Source organism: Rhinolophus ferrumequinum, chromosome 26 (genome assembly GCF_004115265.2).
Source record: "Rhinolophus ferrumequinum isolate MPI-CBG mRhiFer1 chromosome 26, mRhiFer1_v1.p, whole genome shotgun sequence".
Lineage (NCBI taxonomy): Eukaryota > Metazoa > Chordata > Mammalia > Chiroptera > Rhinolophidae > Rhinolophus > Rhinolophus ferrumequinum.
The window spans coordinates 15,711,782-15,725,411 of record NC_046309.1 but is presented as its reverse complement, the minus strand read 5'-3'; the positions used below and the strand labels follow the sequence as shown (position 1 = coordinate 15,725,411).

At 40.2% G+C, this 13,630-nt stretch overlaps 1 long non-coding RNA gene across 1 annotated transcript in view; it reads right to left on the bottom strand.

Annotated features, from left to right (window-relative positions):
- Positions 1-13,630, bottom strand: part of LOC117018315 (uncharacterized) — a 166,646-nt gene that overhangs the window by 133,192 nt on the left and 19,824 nt on the right. Inside the window, exon 3 of the long non-coding RNA XR_004422213.1 lies at positions 5,154-5,251. This is a non-coding gene — a long non-coding RNA (uncharacterized LOC117018315). The remainder of the gene's footprint in view (positions 1-5,153; positions 5,252-13,630) is intronic.

Genomic DNA, 13,630 nt, shown 5'->3' with positions numbered 1-13,630 from the left:
ATGAGAAATTTTCACTACAGACATTAATTAGTTGCTTTTAAATTTTTGCAGGCAGAATAAGAGAAGAGCCTCGAAAAAAAGCAGAAGAGATTCCACGCTTCTTAATCGCCTGGACACAAAAATACTTAAATGTACCATTGTACGTTTTCTAATTCTGTCAATCTTCAAGGAAAAATAAAACGGAGAGAAAATAATCATCTATCTGTGATGATATGGTATTACTTGCTTGAAGGAAGAAGTTAGGGTGTTTTCTTTGTTTTTATCCTTTAGAAGGTAATCTGACCCACTCAAATGATCCCAGAGAACCCTTCTCCTTTTCCAAGCATCCACTATAAGACTGAACCTGGCTTTTGGTACTCTTCTTTCTTTAAACTCATTCCAGAAATGGGCTTCAGAGAACGACTTTCTAAAGTCAACACAAACTTCAGAGTTTGGGTCTAACAATTGGTCACAGAATGCGGAAACTCAAAAACTCAGTAGTGCTCTCAGATCTTTCAAAGCAAAACACTGAACAAAGATGCAGAGATAAGCACAGCCTTCAAACAACACCAGAGCCCACTGGCTTACTTCCATGGAGTCCCCAAGTTCTAGAAATAAATGCTCTGTATATGACTTTTTTTACTGTATCACGATCATCCACTCCAACAATCTTGGTACGTCACTGTCATTGCTTAGATCTTTAAAAAAAAAAATGTCTTTCCCCAGCACAGGATAGAGGATTCAAGAATTCAGAGAAGAATTTATAGGTCAACACAAAAAATCTTCAGCAAGGAAAATATCAGATTGTGGCTTTTGGCTTCAAATACTGTAGTCAGATTACTTGAATAACATTTTGTTGTGTGAGAGCCTTAAAAATGAATGGCTATATAGATTTTTCATCTAAAACATATTTTCTCCTTTCCTAGTTGTAATTAGGATTAAAACTATAAATACAAAAAAAAAAAGTATTTCCCTTAGAAATCTATCAACTAGAAATCTTTCCTAGTTGTAATTAGGATTAAAACTATAAATACAAAAAAAAGTATTTCCCTCAGAAATCTATCAACTTCGTTCTGTATGCGACCTCATATAAACTCTTAAGTTGGACAAATACGCAACACGAAATACATGTGTGAATTCAATTAATTACGTGAGTAATTTTCTACTTTTGGCAAATGTTTTATTCTGTTCTGAAAGCTTAAATACAAAATAGGAACAGTTTAATGCCATGAGGAGCCTTGTACATTTGCTGAGCACCAAGAAAACCTTAAAAAGCACATTGTCATCAAGTTCAAACCAAAGAGATTTGGCTCCTTTAGAATGATGTCATTTGGAGTAGGACCACATAGAGAACTGAAGAGTCGTAAAAGAGCATGGCATCTGGTATCGGGATGACCAGGATTTCCGTCATGGCTCAGTCAACTTGCCAGCTGTGTGATCTTGTACAAGCTATTTAATTCTCTGAAATTCAGTTTCTTCAGTTATAGGATGAGAATAACAGTCATATCTACCTCACAGAGTTGTGACGACTGAATGGATTATGGCAAATGGGACGTAAGTAACATGTGAATTCATTTCTTCTACCTCCATTCTCTGTGTAAAATTAATGTGGCAGGTATGGACAATTTATAAAGGTCATGGAATAGTTGTGTTCTTGAAAGAATCAGCGTGTTTAAGTCAGATTTTTAAGAATACTGAGGGAAATTTCAACACATATGACAATATGGAGGAAGCTTGAAGACATGCTGAGTGACATAAACCAGTCACAAAAGGACAAATGTTGCATGATTCCTCTTATTTCAGGTTCCTAGAGTAGTCCAACTCATAGAGACATTAAGTGTAATGGTGGTTGCCAGCGACGGGTGGAAGAGGGAGGAAAATGGGGAGGTTAGTGTTTAATGGCCACAGAGTTTCAGTGGGGAAAGATGTAAAAGTTCTGCAGATGGATGGTTGCAATGGTTTGTACAACAATGTGAATGTACATAATGCCACTGAACTGTACACTTAAAAATGGTTAAAATAAATTCTGTGTTATGTATATTTTAATGCACAGAAAAGAACACTGAAAAGTTCTTGTGATTTAAAAGAAACAACAAATTCCTTTGAAAAAAGAATTTTTAGTAAAATAAATAACCATGTAGTAGTTGAAGCGTTCCAGCTCCCAAGCTAAAGAGAGCACTGTGGGAGAAAAATCCAGTAATTCTACCATTTGGGAGAATAGCTTGCTCTCCACTTCAGCCAGGGCCTTGTTGATGGGCCATACCCCACGATTTGTCCCTGAGAAGCTCTGCTTCTCAGTTTCTACAATGGTTGTTCCAGGCATGTGTGGGCACATTCAGACCATCATAGTATACTTATACTACCTTCCACTAAAATAAAGACCTTCCCTCTCTCTCTCTCATCTGTAATCTAGCTCTATTTTGGATTGGTTTTTATGAAAAGGTAGTCGAGACTCATTGTCTCTCCTCATTAAGACCCACTGCACTTAGCCACTGAAATGAAGTTTCTAATGCCACCACATTACAATTATCCTCACGCAGAGTTTCTGACTTGGTCAAATCCAATGGCCTCATTTTACTTCTCATCCCAACTTGACATCTTGGAGGCATCTGATATGGACTGTGCTTAGATGGTCTTTTCCTGACTATGCCCTTTAAACGTTGGAGTGGCCTGGATGGAGTCCTTTGCTGGGCCCTCCTTCATTGCTCAGCTAGCTCCCCTTTTATAATCTCGCCCATTCTCACACGTGTGACTCCATACTCCATATCTTTCGCTCCTAAACTTCTGTCACATTTCCAACTGCCTTCCAGTTTTTGTCATTTGGACGCCCCATTCTCACATGTCCAAAACTAAACCCAATGCTCCCTTCTACTCTCTCAGCCAATGGATAAAGGATTTAAAATCTACAACCATTTCCATCCTTCCATCTCTCTCACAACTGTTATATGCAGCTCCAGTCACTAAATCTCACAAATTCTACCTCCCCAAATTACTTTGTCTCCTCTCCCACGTCTCCACTGTCAATGCCTCAACCCAGGGCCTTCGTCTCCCTCATCTAGACCGTTGCACTAGGTTTCCTAACTGGTCTATTCTCTTTGGTTTTTCCCCTTCCAGTCCAATTTTCACACTGTTCCCAGGCATTTTACTAAAATGTAAATCTGTGCCATTCCTCTGATTTTAAAACTTCCAATGGGTTCCCCGCAGCCAACAATGAAAAGATCAGCTACTAGCATTATACACGCAGCTCCTTCCAACCTCATTTCCCCAACCCCCAACTCCCGTGAAGCTCAAGCTCCTCCTCAACGTTTCAAAAAATGATCCTCATACCTCTACAGCTCAGGTACAAGCTCTTCCTCCTTGTTTACATGGGAAGCAACTACATAATCCCGAAGACTCAACTCGAACGCCAGTCTTGCCAGTCCTTCCCAGGCCAAATTAATTACATGCTTCCAGAGCAGTTAGTACATGAGGCCTCTGCTGCAATACTTATCACACAGCATCGCACTTACTTGTTTCTTGCTCCCAAGCCGTCACTGCACCCTATTCAGTGGAGCACCTCAAGACCAGGATCTCTACCTTACTGTTTTCAGTCCACCCTGGATTCTTTAAGGTTCATGTGGTGTCTCTCTCTCTCTCTCTCTCTCTCTCTCTCTCTCTCTAGTCACGGATCTCCCAATGATCAAAGCTCATCCACTTCACTGCCATACTCATGGACCATGGTAAGACTTGACACCCTCCTGCTAAGGAGTTCCCAGACTAGCAGGGAAAACAGACACATAAACAGACGTCCATGTAACATGTTGGAGGAACGCAGTGATAGAGTAATTCCCAGGTCATTCTGGAGACAGAGAGGCATGGAGGAGAGTGGGGCACTGGGAACGGAAGAGGCCCCTGGAGGAAGCTTCTGGGATTCATGGCACCAGAAGTGAGTCTCAAGAGAACACAAGGGAAAGGGGACGGGAGAGTGTCAACAGGTGGGAAACAGGAAAAGGAAAATATACCAATGAACCACATTAGTTTTTTGTCAGATGCAAGTAATAAAAGTCATAATGTCATCTTTGCAAATTTATCCAGATCTTTAATTGCGAAAAGAAACACCACCCACAATCTTGAGACAACCCCTCTCTCTCCTTTTTTCTGTCCCTCTCTCTGTCTCACACCCACTGCAGAAAGAAAAGTTTCGTACATGTAATGAAAACTACATGTAAGGACTGTCACAGCAGTATTGACCTATTTAGAGCCGGTGCTTATCTTTCCATGCCGCCTTCATCAGTCACTTACTTTCTGTGCTACCCATGCCAGAGTTTCTCAGACTTCCCTCACACCAGCTCTTCCTTCTCACATTCTCCGGCCCCTTTCATCTCCTCCTGTGCTCACCTCCCATGCATGCTGCAGAACTGGGCTACGTCATTTAATTCTCCCTATTTATTCAAAGATGATGTTACCGAGAGCAAGCTTATCTTTCTGTGCTAAAAAGAACTTATCAGCAATGGTTCTTTCATCACAGCATGAAATCTACCATTTAATTTGAAACCATAGTTATAACTGCTAGTTTAGTTTAGTGTCTTTAAGTCTTTGGTAGAGACCTAAAGCTTTTTCTTAAAAGAAAAATAACACTATCAGAAAAAAATTAACATAATAACCATTCCATATAGCAGAGAAAACAGATTTAATCTGGCTTTGTCAGTGTTTTACTACACAATTCTTTCGTCAATTTAATCCCAAATCCTTACAGACATCTTGGAATGTACTGTGTCACATTAAGTAATTTTAAAAATATTTTCATGGTTTTGTTCCATCTTATTGACAATTATTTTACTAACATGAAAACTGATTAAATACATGTACAGGTATATAACATAAAGTACAAAATCATCTTTCAATATATATTTACATTTGTCAGTTATTATTTTAATATTTACTATGTATTCATTGCACCCCTGCAAATTCAATTAACAAAGCATATGAATAATAGAATTGTGCTTAAAGTTGGGAGGTAAGGGAGAGGAAAAATACGTGATTCCTTTCCTGAGATCTGAGTGTGAAGTCAGACTAACCAGGGGAGAAGGGAAGGGAAGGGAAAGGAGGCGGGAGAATAGCACAGATAAGAATAGTTAAAAGCAACACGTGAAGCAAAAAAAAAAAAGCTTATAAAGTCAGTTCATTTCACTTACAGTTAAACGATTCCCAGGAAACAAGTGCGGTAAAATCTTACTTCATCCCTGGATCCAAGACCTGAGTAGAAGTACCACTGCAGGGAGGCTTGGTGGTGCTAAAAGGAAGCAGGAAGGGTGTAAGAGCTCAACATCTAAGCGACGAAAGGCATGCCAGCCACTCATCCTCCCACCTCAAGCACTTTTTAGAAACTTAATCATCAAATTAAATGTTATAATCCAATTTCCAAAATTGTTCTACTCTCACTTAAACGGCTGTCACCTCTAATAATCTTACAGGCAAATGCGTTCATTTCAAACATCATTCTCTTCAGATTCGGCAACATCTGAAGCTCTTGATCACTCCGCTTTATCCGGTCCTGACAGGAACACAACTGGCTCTTCTTTCTCTCAAACACCACGGCTCTAACTCCTCTTCCTAATCACTCTCCAAACCACAGCTTCCCCGAAACGGTCCTCAATGCTCTGGCCTCTCACTGCGTATTCGTCCCCTGAAGAACTCAGCCATCACTTCTGGGATGACAAACGTGGAATTTCCCTCTTGGATTGGACATTTCAACAAGAGCCCTGGTCCTACAATTTCAACTGCTTACGCATTTCCCCTTAAATGTGTAAAATCCAACAGTTTTATCCCCTCAAAACTGGTTTCTCTTTCTAGTTATTACACGCCTGTTTGTTTTGCAGATCTGGAAACGTTGCGATCATTTTTTGCTCTCATTTTCCTCACTCTCATCAATCTGCTGCATCCCTCATGTCTCCTACATCTCCTCTCTCATCTCCCCTGACTACGTCCGTCATTACTTTATGGCTCGATCACTTCACTAGGGCCTGTCTCCCACTTCTGCCATTCTTCAGTTCATCTCTGATAGAGCTACCACGTTACATTTCCTCTAGATGCCATGTTTGTCTCCTTTTCAAAATCATACCATCACTTCTCTTCTTCAAAACACACACAGTGTGGTGGTTTTAAAACATGTTCCCAGATTCCTTGAGCTTTCTTTCCTTCAAAGGAGGAACCCCTTGAATGGGAGCTGAATTTCCTGGCTTGCTTCTAAGGAACAGAGTGTGGCGATAGGACGCTCTGGCTTGCAAATCCCTGCCCCACAGAAACTGTTAGAGATAATAAATGTTTATTGGTGTTCAAGGCACTAAATTTGGGGGTAATTTGTTACACAGCAACAGATTACTAATCTAGAAAGGCTCTCTGCTTGCTGTGCAGTGAATCAAATCCACATACTTTAGGCACGCCAGGCCTTCCACTAAGGGCCCTTACTTGGTCTGTGAGTACAAACATACTGCCTTCACTCTAAGGCCAGTGATTCCACGGACCTCACGTGACATGGTAAAATTCTGCCTCGACGTCAGCCTATGCTAATCTCACAGGAGATGTCTTTCCTGATTCTCTCTACCAAACTAAATTCAATACTTTGTTTTCAGCTAACTTCAAAGTCTACTTAACAAAGAAATGTTTCTATTTTTTTAATGCATATAAACAAACATATATCTGATTTCCAAAATGATATTTAAGTTATTTAAGGTAGAAATCATGGCTGTGCTATCTTTATATTCCCCATATTAATGGACAAATAGATACAAATTTTTGTTTAAAATTAACTTTCATGAGGCTTTCAAAAAAGTTTCGAATGTCTTTTAACAATGGACATTTACAATACAGTTTACTTGACTTTAAAACGTGTCAAATAGGGGCGGCCAGATGCCCAGTTGGTTAGAGCGCGAGCTCTCAACAACTAGGTTGCCGGTTCAATTCCCACATGGGATGGTGGGCTGCACTCCCTGCAACTAAAGATTGAAAATGGTGACTGGACTTGGAGCTGAGCTGCGCGCTCCACAACTAGATTGAAGGACAACGACTTGGAGCTGATGGGCCCTGGAGAAACACACTGTCCCCCAACAGTCCCCAATAACATTTTTTAAAAAGTGTCAAATAGTTTGAGATGATAATTAGGTAGAATATATTACCCAAAAAATATACATGGTCTATGATAAGCAATTCTATTTCCAGGAATCTATTTTACAGGTACAGTAACACAAGTAAGCAAATATATAGGTACAGTAATATTCTCAATAGCATTGTTTATAATAGGGAAAAATCAGAAGTGATATGAACTACATCCAGAGGAAACATTAAATTAGGATACAATAAACTACCATGAATCCATTTTAAAAAATGAAACAGGTCTACATGTACTGACTGTTCAGATCTCCAGGATACAGTAAGTGAAAAAAGCAAGTTTCAAAAAGAAAAGAAAATATTTAACAAGTTTAACGACAAATGTGTAAAACCCATCTGAGAAAAACTTTAAAACATTCCTAAAATGACACAAATGAAGAAGACTTTACCAAATACAGAGACATTTCTTATTTTTGGATAGAATAAGTCAACATCAAAAAGTGTCAATTTGCCATAAATTTCGCTATAAATTTAATGCAATCCCCATAAGTATACCAACAATTCTTTTGAATAAAGCTAGACAATTTATACTGAACTTCGTATTAAAAATACACGTGTACGAACAGCCAGGAAAATACTAAAACACTAGAGGGGAGGACTAGTTCTTCCAGACATTGAATTATACTATAAAGCCTCTATAATGAAAAGTGTGCTACTGGCCCATGAGTAGACAGACAAGCCAGTGGAGTAATATAGGAAGTTCAAAAACAGACCCAACTACAGATGGAACTTCAGTATGCATATGATAAAGGAGGCATCTAAAAATCACTGGGGCAAAAGTTGACTTTTTAGTAAATAGTTACAACAATTGTTAGCCGTTTGGAAAAATATAAAATTAGATCCATACTTCATACCATACACAAGAATAGACGCCAAATGAATCCGGGATCTAAAAGTAAAACAACGAAGCCATACACATACTAGAGAGGGGATAATGGTGAGTTCTTCTCTAACCTTGACATAAGGAAAGATGCACTAATTATGACTTGAAACCAGGACTAATAAAATTTGATTACACAAAATTTTTAAACAAAATTTTGCATGACCAAAAAAAAAAAATCATTAACAAAAGACAATAGATAAAATGGGAGAAAATATTTATATCATATCACAGATAAAGGGCTAATGTCCATAACGCAGAGAAAAACTCTTAAAACTGAGAAAATAAGGACTATTAACTTGACAGAAAAATGGGCAAAGGACATGTATACACACATACAAATACACACACATATATACATATATATATATATACACATATATTCACACACATATAGCCCTTAAACATAAGAAAAGATACTCAATTTTACTCGACAATGAACTGCAAACTAAAGCTACACAGAGGTGCTATTTCTCACCTATCAGATGGGAAAAAATTAAACAGTATAAAAACTCACTCTTGGCTAGGTTATAGAGAAACAGACACTTGGAGAAATGGCCATGGCCAGGGATGAGGCAGAGAAGGTATTAAAGGAGGACCATTCTGTGCCAGAAAGTGAGTCTGTGGCAAGGAACGATGGGGACGTGTCAGAAGGACATAAAAGCCAGCTTGAACGGACTCCCACTAGCCAAATCTAGGACAATTTGAGCATCAAAATAAGTAATGAGAATTGAAAAAACAGTAAGAATCCATGCATCTACACTGATGTAAATAAATAAATGAGAAATCACTTGTGGACGGAAGCCAACAAATAAAAAGGACATGATGGAATTTTACATCACCATTGGGAAAACATCATGAGAACTGCTTTCAAGCAAGAATCACCCATGGGTGCTAAGGCCCACAAGTAAAAATTTGAGGAGTAAGTAATAGGGCATTAAAAATATCACTCCACAAGTTAGTTATCGTCTGAAAGGGAGGAAAGAGTAACTACACTGGACAAACCTGGCAGACCAGCTTTACCCAAGTGACCAAAGTTAACATTACCAGCAGTAGGACAAACAGACATCATGTGCCTCCAAATACAACGCCCTGAGAAGAACATAATGTCCCTTGAATAGCAATTCTGCCAAAAGGACAAAACCTGAATGAATCTAACCATGAGGGAAATTCAAACAAATTAAAAGAGAGAGATGTTATAGTAAAATTGGCTCATACTCTTCAAAAATGTCAATGTCGTGAAGCACAAAGACAGAGAAACTATTCTAGATAAAAGGAGACCAGATGTATCATCTGTAATTTTCTTACTCTAAAGACATTTGGGGAATAATTGACAGAATCTAAGGTCTGTCCTTAGATAATATTATTGTATCAGTGGTAATTTCCTTACTTTTAAAAAGAATAAACTTGATAAATAAGGTGGGGGGAAAGTAAGTTCTGGCTGAGAACACATTACCTCAATCTAATGATAAGGAAACATCAGACCAACACAAAATGAGAAACTTTCTATTTAAAAAAAAAGGAAAGAGGATCCAAAATGGCAGAGTACATAAACACTGTGTCTGCTTCCTTCCATGAGCACATTAAAATTACAACTAAATTACAGAACAGTCAACCTGGAGAACCATCTGGTCTGGCTGAACAGAAGTTTTATAACTAAGGATATAAAAAGTCACGAGACTGGTAAGAGGGGCAGAGAGGCGAAATGAGCTGGCCCCAAACCTCCGTGTGGTGGCTGAAAATAGGGAAGGATATCTCAGCTGCCAAGGTTCCTCATGAAGGACCCCCGCCAGTCCAGAGTACTGGTGCCAGGAAGAAGAGCCCCCACAACATCTGACAGTGAAAAACAGTGGGGATTCCAACCATCCAGGTGGGGTGGAAGGCAGCGGGAAACCCAGGCGTTCTCTTAAAGGGCCCACACACAGGCTCACTTGCTCACAGGCACTCACCTTGGGCTCCAACAGAGGGATGGTGACTCAGGGGGGCATCAGAAGCATACAGAGAACAGACTGAGGTGTGTGGCTTTGAGGCCAGGGCTGGAGGGCAGTCACCACTTTCCCTGTATGGGGTCTTTCTCCCGTGCAGCCAGCAGGCAGGCACATCTTTAATGTGTTGAGCCCGCCCCCACAGACCAAATCTAAATCTGATTAGTCTGGTGACCTGTGGGGCTCCGCCCTGCTGATTCATGGGGATCCTGCTCCACCCAACTCCTTCAATGCCAGAGGCACTTTCTCTGGAGCAGCCAGCCCCACCCACACTGCACTCTTCCTTGGAAAACTCTTGGAGCCCACAGGCCTCACGTGGGCAGCCACTGGCCCCACGTGGGCAGCCACTGGCCTCAGTGTGCTCTGAGATTTGCTGAGTAGCTCCAGGCTCAGCACTGACAACAAAACAGAATCTACATTAACCTGTTGACCACAATTCTTCCACTCTAGTGACTCTCTGAAACCCTGCCTCACCCAACTCAGATACTGCACAAGGCTTTATCAGTGGCTGAATCTTAAGGGAGCCAGCAGGTGGCAGCAGGCCTCAGGGTGTCCTGGCTTTTTGCAGAGCTACCTCAGGCCTGGCTGGTACTGGTGGCAGCCATCCTCAGTTCACAGTGTGGCCTCTCCCATGCACCTCCAGGGTTAGCACGGGCAGAGAAAAACCTCCGATTGCTTTGTAGATCCTATCAGGTAGTCCCTGGCTGTTCACAGGCAGTGGGTGACCTGGGCCTGCACCAGAGCCCCTCCCAAGAGGTCCCATAACCAACATACCTAGAGGTCGGCTTCAGACCACAGCAGAGCACCATGCAATTTGCCCCACAAGTGGCACACACAAAGGGCAGTCTCAACAGGCACCAGAGCCCACTGGGGTGAGTGGGGTGAATCCCACTCAGTGGGGTGAGGCCCCTGCACAGTAGCCCATAAGCTTTGGACACAGACAAACCTCACAGCCAATCAGCCTGAGGGTCAATCCCACCCACTCATGTGCCAATAGCAATCAAGGCTCAACTATAACAGGAAGGTACACACAACCCACACAAAGGACACTCCTGGAGCACCCAGAGCAGGTGACCAGGGAGACTGTACCACTGGGTCCCACAGGGCACCTACTACCTAAGGCCACCTGGCCAAGACTGGGAGACATAGCAGGTCTACCAAATACATAGAAACAAACACAAGGAGGCAGCGAAAATGAGGAAACCAACAAATATGTCTCAAATGAAAGAACAAGAGAAAACTCCAGAAAAACAAGTAAATGAAATGGAGGCAAGCAACCTACTGTGTTTCCCCGAAAATAAGACCTAGCCTGACAATCAGTTCTAATGCATCTTCTGGAGAAAAAATTAATATAAGACCCAATCTTATTTTGCTATAATATAAGACCGGTCATATATAATGTAATAGAATATAAGACTGGGTCTTAACATTAATTTTTGCTCTAGAAGACATATTAGAGTTGATTGTCTGGCTAGGTCTTATATTTGGGGAAACACGGTATCACAAAGTTCAAAACAGTGGTTATAAGGATGCTCGAGGAACTCAGTGAGGACTTCTACAGAGATAGCAAGCATAAGAAAAGCATAGAAACCACAAAAAGAACGAGTCAGAAGTGAAGAATACAATAACTGAAATGAAGAATGCACTAGAAGGAATCACCAGCAGACTAGAGGAAGTACAGGATCGAATCAGAGATTTGGAAGACAAGGTAGTAGAAAACACCCAACCGAAAGAGCAAAAAGAAAAAAGAATTTTTAAAAATGAGGATAGTTTAGGAGACCTTTGGGGCAACATCAAGTGTAACAACATTCATATCATAGGGGCACCAGAAGGAGAAAAGAGAAACCAAGGGATTGAGAACCTATTTGAAGAAATTATGATGAAAACTTTCCTAACCTGGTGAAGGAAATAGACATACAAGCCCAGGAAGCACAGAGAGTCCCAAACAAGATGAACCCCAACAGGCCCAGGCCAAGACAAATTATAATTAAAATGGCAAAGCCTAAAGACAAAGAGAGAATCCTAAAAGCCACAAAAGAAAGGCAACTAGCAACTTATAAGGGAGCTCCCGTAAGATTGTCTGCTGATTTCTCAATAGAAACTTTGCAGACCAGAAGGAATTGGCAGGAAATATTCAAAGTGATGAAAAGCAAGGATCTACAACAAAGACTACTCTACCCAGCAAGGCTATCATTTAAAATCAAAGGACAGATAAAGAGCTTCCCAGATTAAAAAAAAAAAAGCTAAAGGAGTTCATCACCACCAAACTATTACAAGGAATGTTAGAGGAACTTCTTTAAGACAGGGAAAAAAAAGATAAAAATTATGAATAATCAAATGGTAATAGCTACATATCTATCAACAATTACTTTCAATGTAAGTGGATTAAATGCTCCACTCAAAAGACACAGGAGGGCTGAAAGGATAAGAAAACAAAACCCTTATACATGATGCCTACAAGAGACTCACTTCAGATTGAAAGGCACACACACACGCGCGCACACACACACTCAGAGAGATGAAAAAGAAAGAGATGGAAAAAGATATTTCATGAAAATAGAAACAAACAAACAAAAAAATCTAGAGTAGCAATACTTACACCACATAAAATAGGTTTTAAAAGAAAGGCTATAACGAGACAAAGAAGGATCCAGTAATCCCACTTCTGGGTATTAATCTGAAGAAACCCAAAACACTACTTAGAGATGTGTGTATCCATATGTTCACTGCAGCTTTGTTTACAATGGCCAAGATGTGGAGGCAGCCTGAGTGTCCACTGATAGATGATGGATAAAGAGGGGGTGGTACATATATACAATGGAATATTGCTCAGCTATAGAAGGGAATGGGTTCTTGCCGTCTGTGGTTGCATGGATGGACATGGAAGGTACTGTGAGGAGTGACCTATGTCAGCCAGAGAAAGACAGATGCAATGAGATTTTGCTTATATGTGCAATCTGAAAAACAAAATAAACAAAACAAACTCATAGATACAGAGAACATTTTGATGGTTGCCAGATGGGAGGGGTGTTGGGAGTGTGAGTGAAAAAAAGGGAAGGGATTAAGAAGCACAAATTGGTTGTTACACAGTAGTCATGGAGATGTAGGGTATAACATAAAGAATATAGTCAATAATATTGTAATAACTATGTGTATTGTCAGATTGGTACTAGATTTTTCGGGGTGATAGATGGGATGGGGATTGAGGGAAAGGGTGAAAAAGGTAAAGGGATTAAGAAGTACAAATTGGGCTACAAAATAAGTGGTGGGGATGTAAATAAAGTAAAGCACAGGAAATAGTCAATAATATGGTAATAACGATGTATGGTGCGACGTGGGTACCAGACTAGTCAGGGGGATCACTTCTTAAATTATATAAATGTCTAACCACTATGTTGTACACCTGAAATGAATATAAAATAATACTGTATGTCAACTGTCATTGAAAAATTAAAAAGGGGGGGAGGAAGGTGAAGGGCAATAAAAGGTCCAAATCTGCAGGTATAAAACCAGTTAAGTCATGGGGATGTAATGTACAGCATAGGAAATAGAGTCAATAATATTGTGATAGCATAATATGATGTCAGATGGTTGCTGGACTTATCATGGTGATCACTTCTGTAGGTCTATAAATGTTGAA